The sequence below is a fragment of the Bos javanicus genome, chromosome 5, assembly GCF_032452875.1.
Source record: "Bos javanicus breed banteng chromosome 5, ARS-OSU_banteng_1.0, whole genome shotgun sequence".
NCBI classification, from domain to species: domain Eukaryota; kingdom Metazoa; phylum Chordata; class Mammalia; order Artiodactyla; family Bovidae; genus Bos; species Bos javanicus.
In genome coordinates this window covers 84,587,779-84,601,499 of record NC_083872.1, presented here as the reverse complement: position 1 = coordinate 84,601,499, position 13,721 = coordinate 84,587,779, and the positions used below count along the sequence as shown (strand labels likewise).

Genomic DNA, 13,721 nt, shown 5'->3' with positions numbered 1-13,721 from the left:
ACATTCTTCTTGGTGTTGCTATTATTTTGGTTCAACACAGGCAGATTGTGCCTCTTTCATCTTTCTATCCTCCACAGTGCCTAGCTGTGTATACTGTAGATGCTCACTAAATATTTGTTAAATTTCTGGTCAAAGAAATAAATGACTAATGACTGAAGCCATATTTCTATCCAGGAAAGAGTGGAACAAACCCACCAATATGCCCTTCCTGTATGAAATGAAGAAAAAGATTCTGAAGGAAGTAGTTTTTGTCTCGAATGGCCAACCAAAGTTCTTATCAATTAACTTTATCTCAAAACCACAAACTGAAAAGAGAAGAAAATGTGAGTGTGCCTCTTAAATTTCTTAGAAGCCTTCTATTGTCCTGATGAAGAATGAATGACTTATAAGGTTTGGAGGATTTTTAGAGTTAAGGGTCTTTGGAAGAGTCATTTTGTTTAAGCATTGAAGTACATTCTCTAATCCCTTCTTTACACACACACACACATGCTTTATCTGAAGAAGTCTGGGGGTACCTCCTAATTTCAGTTCAGTTCATTCAGTCATGTCCAACTCTTTGTGACTCCATGAACTGCAGCACAACAGGCTTCCCTGTCCATCACCAACTCCCGAAGCTTGCTCAAACTCATGTCCATTGAGTCAGTGATGCCATCCAACCATCTCATCCTCTGTTGTCCCCTTTTCCTCCTGCCTTCAATCTTTCCCAGCATCAGGGTCTTTTCCAATGAGTCAGTTCTTCACATCAGGTGACCGAAGTATTGGAGCTTCAGCAGTAGCAGCAGTCCTTCCAATGAATATTCAGGACTGATTTCCTTTAGGATTGACTGGTTTGATCTCTTTGCAGTCCAAGGGACTCTCAAGAGTCTTCTTCAACACCACAGTTCAAAAGCTTCAATTCTTTGGAGCTCAGCTTTCGTTATAGTCCAACTCTCACATCCATACATGACTACTGGAAAAACCCTAGCTTTGACTAGAAGGACCTTTGTCAGCAAAGTAATGTCTGTGCTTTTTAATATGCTGTCTAGATTGGTCATAGCTTTTCTTCCAAGGAGCAAGTGTCTTTTAATTTCATGGCTGCACTCACCATCTGCAGTGATTTTAGAGCCCCCAAAGATAAAGTCTGTCAACATTTCCATTGTTTCCCATCTATTTGTCATGAAGTGATGGGACCGGATGCCATTATCTTAGTTTTCTGAATGTTGAGTTTTAAGCCAACTTTTTCACTCTCTTTTACTTTCATCAAGAGGCTCTTCAGTTCTTTTTTGCTTTCTGCCATAAGGGTGCTGTCATCTGCATATCTGAGGTTATTGATATTTCTCCCAGCAATCTTGATTCCAGCTTGTGCTTCATGTAGTCTGGCATTTCGCATGATGTACTCTGCATATAAGTTAAATAAGCAGGGTGACAATATACAGCCTTGACGTACTGTTTTCCCAATTTGGAACCAGTCTGTTGTTCCATGTCCTAATTTCAGCCTAGCCTTTAAATGTTAATGCTTCTTAGGGTTTGGCCCAACTCTCTCCATATTCTTCATGTTCTCATTACAGCCCTCAATGACCTGAGTGGTCAATGTCCTTCCAGCCTCATCCTCTACCATTCCCCTCTTCATAATATATACTCAGGGTTCATAGATACTCACAGCTCTCCAGTAAGCACATCCTATTCTGCATCTTTTCACCTTTGTCCATGTTATTCTTTTCTCCTGAATTGCCTTCTAACCTTCCCAGACTCACTTCTTTTCCCTTTCTCCACTTTAATCTTCCTTAGCCAGCAATCTCCTTTTCACACTTTAAACATAGTTAAGGCATTATCATCATTCAACAGCATCCATCTACCCATCACTGCACTAACCACAGCATCCTCCTCTGGAGTCCTAGAGCATCCTGAGAACAACTCCGTAATCGTCTTTGCCATATTTTTGAAAGTGTCCATTTTATGTTCCTGTCTCACCCATTAAACCTTGATTTACTTGGATGAAGAGACTGCATCTTCTTGGTATCTCCAGCATCTCATTTGATGCTAGCACCTATGGATGTTCAGTAACTATGTGCTGAACTGAACTGAAATAAACTAAACGGATGATGGGGGAAATTGGCTTTCTCCTTCCTTTTTAAACATGCTTTTCCCTTTTAGAATTTGCTTCTTTAAGACTTAAGACCTTCCAGAAGAGGTAAGAATTTGATAAAATGTCCTATAGAGGTTTGATATCTCTCTAAATCTAGTTTTCTTTTTATTCTCAAAACCATTTTGGACTAGTCAAATGATTCTTGGTATCAGTAACTGGAAAAAAAAAAAGCTGTCCAATTTTTTAACACTAAACACTTGAGGAATGTATTGGAAAACACCAGAGAATATGGGCTGAGTGGGTGGACTCAGCACAGCCTTAGTACTCTGACTCCTGGGGAAGCTTCCTAGTAAGGGCACTCACTATCCTATCAGCTCTAGAGAAAATATTGCCGAGCTTTTAGTTAACTGAATGGAACAAGGCGTCACATTGTTGCAGGAAAGGGCAGAATGCTACCACCAGATTTTTCAGGACCATCTTATGTGAAATGTGTGATGAGAATTCATCTTTGGAAAGCACACAGATGGCTCTGCCATCGTGACTTTTTGTTGTTGTTTTTTACTATTTTTAACTTGTTTATTTATTTGGCTGTGTCAGGCATGTAGGATCTTTTGATGTGGCACGTGGACTCTCCGTGGCAGGGAGGCTCCAGAGCATACTGGCTTCAGTAGCTGTGGAGTTGTGGCGTATCAGCTTAGTTGCTCTGAGGCGTGTGGGATCTCAGTTCCATGACCAGGGATGGAACCCATGGTGTGGTCTCCTGCATTGCAAGGCAGATTCTTTACCACTGGGCTACCAGGGAAGTTCCTGCCATCAAGCCTTTTAGAACAACCCCAAATCCTTTGCTGGTAACACCAAAGGAATTAATAAATGGTGGAGACTGTTTACCATTTACTTGATGGCTCTAGAGATTTCTGTTTTTTTAAAAAAATGAAAAGAAGAAAAGATAAAGAAGTGTAGGGAGAAGAAGAGACCATTGCTGGCATCCCAGGTTTTTAAAAGTTGCATATGGTCTCACTGATGCAAATAAAATAATTCCAGGCAAGGCAGTGTTTTAGGTAGAGGTGAGTGTTGGTCTTCTGAGGCTTCTAGATAATCCATGCAAGCCCAAATGAACCCATGCACAAGGTGGCTGGTAGACTGAGCACTGTGCCATGCATTCCAAGCAAGGAATGTAATGTCTAATGAAACTTGGCTCAAATATTTCCACATTGAATATTTTATTGGGTATGAGATTTATACACACACTAATGAAAAATCTCTTTCAGCTTTCCATTGACCTTTCCAGATAATATAATCTCTAAAAGATACTGATTTTTTTTTTAATATGGTGGTAGAAAAGAGGCATTCTGCTTTCACTTCAAGCACCAATGTGTGTGTGTGTATGTGTGTGTGTTAGTTGTTTAGTTGTGTCCAACCTTTGTGACTCCATGGACTGTAGCCCGCCAGGCTCCTCTGTCCATGGAATTCTCCAGGCAAGAATGGCGATTCCCTTCTCCAGAGGATCTTCCCGACCCAGGGATAGATCTCAAGTCTCCTGCATTGGCAGGCAGATTCTTTACCATCTGAGCCACCAGGGAAGCCCATTACAAAACCAAAACTAACCTCCTCCCTAATTCAAAGAAAGAGCCCTAGACTAAGTACATATCCATAACTTGTCAAGACAACCAGTTTACAAAATCAGCTCATCTTTTTCTGAATTCTTTTCTTACTGTCAGCAGAAAGTGTAATGCACTGAGCTCTATAAATACACTTTCACCAATGTGTTAATGAATTAATGACTTGAGAAATACATATTTAAACTTCATATGAGTGGGAGTGATTCCAGAGTTTGAAATATCTTATTGAAACATTTGGCTATAAAGTATAACAGAAAATATTTACTATGAGAACATATTTTTCATCATCTTGTGACTACTTTGGTATTAGACAGAAAGTCTAAAAATTCCTAATCTCTTTTGCTTTTGCACAAAAACCTTATGGTTAGCAGATCTTTTTAAGATAGCACAAAAAAAGCTTTCAATACACTTATGGCAAAAGTAAAACAGCTTATCTATTTCAAAAGATACTGGAGTAGTAACATACACACAAAACTTCTTTGTCTATTTCCAAAAATCAAAATTTTATGAAGGAAAACATTCAGGATCTTTAAAATTAATTAATGGGCTCATTATCAAAATTCCAAGTGTACAAATGTTCAATAGGGAAATATGTTCAAGATAGCTAAGAAGTAGCTTTCCAATAATGTTGATGATTCAAGATTATTGCCATATTTGCAATACTGGCAACAAAAGAAGACTTGCATATTTAATCCACTAGCTTTCATTTCTCCCTGAATACCAAGGAGATTAAAGGAGATTAAATTCATTTGCATCAGACTATGGTGTTAATGTTGAAGAATTTATTATCCCCTTTCCAGCATTGTGTTAGAAGTACTTACTTTCTTTCTTCTTAGATGTTCTAGGATTTAACCTCATGAGTGCCAGGAAGATTCAAGAGACTCTCAGTGTAAAATCACCAACCTCAGGCTTAGATCCCTGCAATAGGATTTGTTGTATGTTGTCCTGGGCACCGGCTGTGCTGATAGTTGCAGGGGCAATGTCTTCTATTTACCTAGGCATGGTGAACTGCATTAGGTCTGAGTAAATAACAGCCAAGGTCTGTCTAATAGCCACTGCATTCAAAACATTTGTTGTGTGAAGGTCTGTGCTTGACTGGCTCAGGTATGCTTATTATAACAGACTAAGAATACCAAACCACCTGACCTGCCTCTTGAGAAATCTGTATGCAGGTCAGGAAGCAACAGTTAGAACTGGACACGGAACAACAGACTGGTTCCAAATAGGAAAAGGAGTACATCACGGCTGTATATTGTCAACCCTGCTTATTTAACTTATATGCAGAGTACATCATGAGAAACGCTGGACTGGAAGAAGCACAAGCTGGAATCAAGATTGCCGGGAGAAATATCAATAACCTCAGATATGCAGATGACACCACCCTTATGGCAGAAAGTGAAGAGGAACTCAAAAGCCTCTTGATGAAAGTGAAAGTGGAGAGTGAAAAAGTTGGCTTAAAGCTCAACATTCAGAAAACAAAGATCATGGCATCCGGTCCCATCACTTCATGGGAAATAGATGGGGAAACAGTGGAAACAGGGTCAGACTTTATTTTTCTGGGCTCCAAAATCACTGCAGATGGTGACTGCAGCCATGAAATTAAAAGACGCTTACTCCTTGGAAGGAAAGTTATGACAAACGTAGATAGCATATTCAAAAGCAGAGACATTACTTTGTCAACAAAGTTTCGTCTAGTCAAGGCTATGGTTTTTCCTGTGGTCATGTATGGATGTGAGAGTTGGACTGTGAAGAAGGCTGAGCGCCGAAGAATTGATGCTTTTGAACTGTGGTGTTGGAGAAGACTCTTGAGAGTCCCTTGGACTGCAAGGAGATCCAACCAGTCCATTCTGAAGGAGATCAGCCCTGGGATTTCTTTGGAGGGAATGATGCTAAAGCTGAAACTCTAGTCCTTTGGCCACCTCATGTGAATAGTTGACTCATTGGAAAAGACTCTGATGCTGGGAGGGATTGGAGGCAGGAGGAGAAGGGGACGACAGAGGATGAGATGGCTGGATGGCATCACTGACTCGATGCACGTGAGTTTGAGTGAACTCCGGGAGTTGGTGATGGACAGGGAGGCCTGGCGTGCTGGGATTCATGGGGTCGCGAAGAGTTGGACACGACTGAGCGACTGAACTGAACTGCACTGAACTGAACTTAAGAAAAAAATTTAAATGGTGTCTGGTACAAAACCACGATGGCAATTGAAAGATCCGTAGTCTTTCTGTATTCTGAAGATCACTATCCACCTCCTGGACCATCTTTTTTGTTCTAAGAAGGATGACCGCATTAAGATCAAAGTTCTAGGCCTATAAAATGGATAATGTAAAAGACGGTTTCCATGCCTGTCTATCAGTTCTACTGTCTCAGAGAAATGATTTAATGACTGATTCTCTGACTTGCAGCTTATTTTTCCCTCTAAAGAATTCTACCATAATGTACATTAAGTGTTCAGTATGTTTATGTTTTTCACACTTGCATTTCACAGATTCATTTTACATTTAAATTCTTATCATAGTTGCATCCCTTCATTGCTGGTGGACATTACATAGCACAGGCCTTTCATCACTCCGCAGGATGCTCTTCTTTGAAGGGAGGTCCCTTTCATTCTAAAGGGGGAGTTTTAATGACAAGGCTAATTCCAAAGCAAGGATTTAAAGACTTGCAAATGGCCGGTAAGAATCTAAAAAACATATCCTATTTGCAGTTAGGGCTGCAGAGATAGCAATTTGGTATCTATTTCTATCTACTTCTTATGATAAAGAAAACACATATATAAATTAGCCCTTTGTTTATTTAAGAAAAACAGTAGCTGTCTATAATTAAGGACCACATGTTTTCATTTAAACCTGAAAAATCTGGATTTATACTTCCTTTTTTAAAAATTCCAACTTTGGCTAACAGCCCCTTCCTTTTTAAAAAATTTCTTCACTTAACTGGCACAATTTTAGATCAGTTAGTTTCTGCCCAGTTTGCTGCAAATGTTCAAATGCAGCAGTAACATCTTCTCTCTTAAAACAAAGGACTTGGTCCAGGTCTTTCATCAAATCTTTGAATCTATTTATCCAAACATACCTGTCCATATTCTGGTCTCTAAATGCACTTGGTTCTAAGTCACTCATAGCTCTGACATATTTAATGTTTGCATATAAGGTCATTCTGCTGTGCTGTTAAAAATACATCTTCAGTGAAATGAAACTGGATGATTTCTAATCTTTTATGTTCAAACTTTTTGTCTTAAAATTTTCCAAGGAAATTGGTATTATTTTCAATGGGAGTGCATGTCATGGTTTATGGGCCTGAAGATTTGGAGTTCTCTCTTAATGATTTCTGCAGGAATGACTGAGGCCTTTTGCTGGAAATGCAGTTGGTTTTGGGGACAGGAGAGAGAACAAGTCGGAGGTACCCACCGTCTGAAAGAGAAATACTAGCAATGTGGTAAGAAGCAGAAACTTTCTAGTTTTCTGTTGTTATTGAGCCGAAAGTGATATGAACTGATGAAAGCAGCAAATCTCGCTCAATGCAGCATGAACATGGGGACTCAAGAAATAAAAAGCGGGAGAAAGAAGGAGTCCTCCTAACAAGGTTGAAGTGTGATGAGATAATGTCACCATTTTCAAAAGAAGCTGAACTTCCAAAGAAACACACGGGCCCACCAGTGTTCTCATGGGATGTTTTGGGAAAGAAGGAAAAAGAAAAATGGCAATATTCTAGCAATGTTATATACTCAGGAGATTCAACTGAACAGAAGGATGATGGAGAGAGTAGAGGTTTTCATATCTACCTTTATTAGCTTAAGAAATTTAACTTTTAGATTCATTATCCGTGGTTATATATTTTCACCATAAATATAAATATACTTGTTATTATAAATTATAAATATTACATTATAAATATATAAATATATGAGATACTTCATTACATATTATAAATATACAAGAGATACATTCTCCCAGATGCACATTATACTCCTAATGGTGACTACTTCCGAGGAGTGATATAGTGGTGAACTGGTTGGGGGAGGACTTCCACTTCTTAATTCGTATGCCGTGCCTTGCTCAGTAGCTCAGTTGTGTCAGACTCTTTGCGACCCCGTGGACTGTTGCCTGCCAGGCTCCTCCGTCCATAGGATTTCTCAGGCAAGAATACTGGAGTGGGTTACCATTTCCTACTTCAGAAAATCTTCCTGACCCAGAAACTGAACCCATGTCTCTTGCATCTCCTTCACTGGGAGGCATATTCTTTACCACTGTGCCACCTGAGAAGCCTTTTACTTTGTATAATTCTGTACTATTTAATTTTTTATGTGTGTGTATTATGTGCAGTCAAATGTATACCTGTTTCCCTTGTAATTCATACAAAAATCTATAATATACCCTATAATTTGAAAAAAAAAAAAAATCAACCTGCCCTGGTCATGCATGCTAAGAATTATTTTATGCTAAGCAAGACCCTTGTGGTAAGCTTAATAACTAAAACCTCTTCGATTTAGTTATGTAGTGAGTTTTTCTCTACCACAAATACTTCTAAAGTAAAATTCTAACATAATATGGACAGGTAACACATTGTTTCTAATGTTACCACCCCTTTTTTAAGGAATAAAAATGCAGCCCGCCACTTGACTCAATCACTGCCTGCCAGGGGCTACAAGGTCACAACACTGGGTTGACCAGTTTCCCCAGGAGCGTGCCATGGGCAGGAACCTCAGGGACTTTTGTTTTTACTTTCCACTCTTGCATTTCCCAGTGGAACACAAGTGACAAAAAATACATTCAAGACGGCACATAGCCTCAAGGACTTACAACCTGCCTTAGCCAAAGTACGGCAAGAGCTGGGATTAGAACCGGCATGACCAGTCACTTCTATCTTGGCACCCCCGTCTAAATTCTAACACCCCCCAAAATCATCATCATCATGTCTTCCATTTTGGTGTCAGCCATACTGTGAGTCACTTCCTATACTTGTGCCTAAAAGCAGGACTTCCTTGGCAGTCCAGTGGTTAGGATGAGGGCACTTTCAGTGCCATGGGCCCCAGTTCAACCCCTGATCAGGGAACTAAGATCCTGCAAACACGGCAGTACAATCAACAAAAACAACACAAGTAATTCACCAAACTCTTATGGTTCACAAAATGTTGCAGATTAAATTCTCCTGGAAACAGACCCTAAAACAGAAGACTATGCATTGAGTGTTACAAGGTATGTTCTTGGGGTTAATATTTGTACAAATGTTAAGGAAGGAGGATCGGGCAGAGGGAGCAGTTGAGCTGTAATGAAGTCCCAACAGAGCCTCACCCAGTCCTACAGCTGGGATGGCCCTGCAAAGCTGTGCCGAGTTGAAGCAAGGTCCCTCTTGCCAACCAGTATTTAGATGTAGGCAGGGGCTACACTTGAATAAAGTGGCTGTTTCTGGCACAGAGCAGTGACCAGAGAAGGCTACTCACTCAGCTGTGAGAAGTAAGCACTACATTCCCAGCCATGGAGGAGTGAATGCTCCCACCCTGAAGGGTGGATGGAGCAGTTCTCCACCAGGGCACTAAATACCTAAATATCAGCCTCTTTCTACCATAGAATGTTGTTACTTAACCTGCAAAACTGATAAATTGGCACTTATTACCTGAGATTTGTTCTGTCTGGCCCGTTTGTACGTTCTTAATGTGACACCATGCATAAATATTCTCCAGTTCATTCATTAATTCATTTAACTTCATTCAATTCAAAAACTAGAGGGTGAGTACCTGCAATATGCCAAGCACTGCTTAGATCTGGTGATAAGAACAGATACTTCTTTGCAGACACTTCTGCAAAGTGCAGAAGATTGATAATCATTTTATAAAACATTTACTGAGCGTTTGCCTTGAGGCAGGCTCTGTGCATCTGTGTTTAATTTTCTAACAACTTTGTAAATTAGTTTCTATTTTGATTTCTGTTTTGCTAGTTGAGGAGACTCAAACTTGGAGTTTAGTAAACTTTTCCAAGGTCACTCAGCTATTAATAATAAGGTGTGGCACAGGGTTGGAGCCCAAGCAGAATAATTCCAGAGTCCCTAGTCTTTCCCTGAGGGAAACAGTAACACAGAAAGACAGTCTCAGTAGGAAGTGATAAGAGCTGAATGGTAACAGAGGAAGACAATCTCTGGTATAAAGTGATACAAGCTGAGGAAAAATGTCAGGCAAGAGCATACAAGAGAAAGTGGTCCAGCCTGGAGAGGCGGAGACAACGTCCTGAAAGAAGATTTGAGTTAAGATTAAGATCATCAGGGCGAGGAAGAGTTAAAGAGCTTTCTAGGCAGACAGATTACCACAAACAAAACAAAGAGGTAAGGTGGAACTACAAGTAGTTCAAGGTTACTAGAGCATAAACAGGCAAAGCAGGGAGTGCCTGGAGGTGAAGTGGAGAAGGAGCTGGGGCCAGGTCAAGGTGAGCCTGCTGAGCTCTGCTCAAGAATGTCTGCTTAAGTTTAGAGGACAGAAAGCCATTCAACAGCTTAAAATAAGGAAGGACAAGGTGGGGTCTGTGCTTCACAACATAGGGAAGCACAACATCTGTGCTCCTCAAAGGGGAGGGCTTAGGGTACATGCCATACTGAGAACTCAAGAATTAGCTGCGGAGGAGGGAAGCGAGAGAAAGCACAGATGGCTGGAAGCTGACTGATTGCTTGGTGGTTCTGCTGACTCACAGGATGAATCCAGAAGGAGCCTTTGGTGTGGAGGGGGAGGGGTGCACAGTGATGAGGAAGGCTAGAGGGCAGATGTTTCATGCAGGTTAGCACTGGTGATTAAGGGAGTTATGCAACGTATATATATATATATATATATGTCCTGTGGGCAGTTGTGAAATCATGCAACTTAGAAACGTAGATTACATCTTGAACTCATGTTCTTTCTTTCTTTTTTTTTTGACTTCCCTGGTGGCTCAGACGGTAAAGTGTCTGCCTACAATGCAGGAGACCTGGGTTTAATCCCTGGGTCAGGAAGATCCCCTGGAGAAGGAAATGACAACCCACTCCAGTATTCTTGCCTGGAAAATCTCATGGACAGAAGAGCCTGGTAGGCGACAGCCCATGGGGTCGCCAAGAGTCGGACACAACTGAGCGACTTCACTTTCTTTCTTTCTATTTCAAATCCTAAAAGATGATGCTCTTTAGTGCCACACTCAGTATGTCAGCTGATTTGGAAAACTCAGCAGTGGCCACAGGACTGGAAAAAGGTCAGTCTGCATTCCAATCCCAAAGAAGGGCAATGCCAAAGAATGCCCAAACTACAGTACAACTGTGCTCATTTCTCATGTTAGCAAGGTACTGCTCCAAATCCTTCAGGCTAGGATTCAGCACTACATGAACCAAGACATTCCACATGTGCAACTTGGATTTAGAAAAGGCAGAGGAACCAGAGATCAAATTGCCAATATCCGTTGGATCATAGAGAAACTAATAAAATTCCAGAAAAACATCTACCTCTGCTCATTGACTACACTAAAGCCTTTGACTATGTAGATCACAACAAGCTGTGGAAAATTCTTAAAGAGATGGGAATATCAGACCACATTACCTGCCTCTTGAGAAACCTATACAAAGGTCAAGAAGCAACAGTTAGAACTGGACATGGAACAAAAGACTGGTTCAAAATTGGGAAAGGAGTACATCAAGGCTGTATATTGTCACCCTGCTTATTTAACTTATATGCAGAGTATATCATGGGAAATGTTGGGCTGGATGAAGCACAAGCTGAAATCAAGATTGCCAGGAGAAATATCAACAACATCACAAATGCAGATGATATCACTCTAATGGCAGAAAGAGAAGAGGAACTAAAGAGCCTCTTGATGAAGGTGAAAGAAGAGAGTGAAAAAGCTGGCTTAAAACTCAACATTCAAAAAACTAAAATCATGGCATCTGGTCCCATCACTTCATGGCAAATAGATGGGGGGAAAAGTGGAAACAGTGACAAGTTTTATCTTCTTGGGCTCCAAAATCACTGTGGATAGTGATTGCAGCCATGAAATTAAGATGCTTGCTCCTTTGAAGAAAACCTACGACAAACCTAGACAGCATATTAAAAAGCAGAGACATCACTTTGCTGACAAAGATCTGTTTAGTCAAAACTATGGTTTTTCCAGTAATCATGTATGGATATGAGAGCTGGACCATAAAGAAGGATGAGCACTGAAGAACTGATGTTTTCAAACTGTGTGTTGGAGAAGACTCCTGAGAGCCCCTTGGACAGCAAGGAGATCAAACCAGTCAATCCTAAAGGAAATCAATTCTGGATATTCACTGGAAGGACTGATGCTGAAGCTAAAGCTCCAATATTTCGGCCATCTGATGTGAAGAGCTGACTCATTGGAAAAGAGCCTGATGCTGGGAAAGACTGCGGGCAGGAGGAGAAGTGGGTGACAGAGGATGAGATGGTTGGATGGCATCACCGACTCAATGGACATGAGTTTGAGCAACCTCCGGGAGATTCTGAAGGACAGGGAAGCCTGACATGCTGCAGTCTATGGGGTTGCAGAGAGTTGTACACAACTGAGTGACTGAACAACAACGCTCAGGTTCTTGATGTCTCACTGCAGAAAGCATTCAGTGAGACAAAGTGTTAGGTAAGAAATAGATTCATTTAGAGAGAAACACACTCTACAGACTGAGTGGGAGCCGTCTCATAAGGCGAGAACAGCACCATGATGTTGGGTTGTCAGTTCTTATATGGCTGGGTAATTTCATAGGCTAATGAGTAGGAGGAATATTCCAGCTATTTTGGGCAAGGGCTAGGGGACCTCCAGGAATTGGGCCACCACCCACCTTTTGGCCTCTGATGCTTGGTTTGGAACTGTCATGAAGCCTGTGGGTGTGTCATTTAGCTTGCTGATGTGTTACAGTAAGCAATAAGCGAGCGTATACTGAGGCTCAAGGTCTAGAAGTTGACTTGTCTGCCATCTTGGGCCTATTTGGTTCTAATCAGCTTATGTTGTGTCCTTGGGCTATGCCATTCTTTTAAAGGTTGTGTATGGCTGCTACCCTGCTGCCCTCCTATTTCAGGTGGATATTCAAGTCTGAAGTGCAGATGAGAGGTAGGGGCTGGATGTAGTTGGGAGACATATTAGAAAGTCAGTGTAGTGAAAACTGCAGAGCGAGGGGACTTCCTCGGGCTTCCCAGGTGGTGCTGGTGGTAAAGAACCTACCTGCCAAGGCAGGAGACATGAGACATAGGTTCGATCCCTGGGAAGAGCCCCTGGAAGAAGAAATGGCATCTCACTCCAGTATTCTTGCCTGGAGAATCCCATGGACAGAGGGGACTGGTGGGCTAGAGTCCACAGGGTCTCAAGAAGTCGGACACAACTGAAGCAACTTAGCACAAGCACGGGGGACTTCCCTGGTGGTCCAGTGATTAAGACTCTGAGCTTCCGATGAAGGGGGTTTGATCCCTTGAGGAACTAAATCCCACATGGCAAAGCAAAACTAAACCTGCAGAGCTGAAATGACACCACGAACATTTTCTACACCGAGCATGGGGAAAAAAAGGATAGAGGTGGACTAAGGATCAAACCTTGAAGAAGGGCAAGCAGAGAAGAGTTTACAAAGGAGGACAAAGAAGTAGAGATGGCAGAGGAGTGCCCAGTGTCAGACAGAGAGGGAGAGAATGCTTGGTTTGCAATAAAGAGAGTAGCTCCAGTGTTAAAGGCATGGGGTAAATCAGGTAAGTCAAGTACTGCAAAGTGTGTATGGAGTCTGGCAATATGCCAGGAACACTGACTTTTCCAAGACTGCCTGTTGGAAGCAGAGATGGTAGAACTGAATTGAGTACCCCAAATTGGAAAGGTGAATGGGAAGTAAAGGGTGGGGATAGTTACATGGTATTGAAAATTCATTCAAGAAGGATGAAGGGAAATGAGTGAAAGATGGGAACTACAGAGGCCCCAGTTTAAGAAGGTTGCTTTTTTTCTTAACATTTCCCAGATAACTAATATCTGTCAGACACTAGGAAGATATTTCATCTTGAGATCTGCTCCCTGCCTTCAAGGGACTCATAATCTAATGCAGGA

The 13,721-nt window shown here is 41.3% G+C and overlaps 1 protein-coding gene across 5 annotated transcripts in view; it reads right to left on the bottom strand.

Annotated features, from left to right (window-relative positions):
- Window positions 1-13,721, bottom strand: part of LMNTD1 (lamin tail domain containing 1) — a 491,035-nt gene that overhangs the window by 417,725 nt on the left and 59,589 nt on the right. Inside the window, exon 1 of one of the 5 annotated variants that reach the window (XM_061417582.1) lies at window positions 4,506-4,873. The exons of the other annotated variants lie outside the window; for them this stretch is intronic. The gene's annotated coding sequence lies outside the window, so the exon portion shown is untranslated. Of the gene's footprint in view, window positions 1-4,505; window positions 4,874-13,721 lie in introns of those variants that run through there. 5 annotated transcript variants of the gene reach the window in all.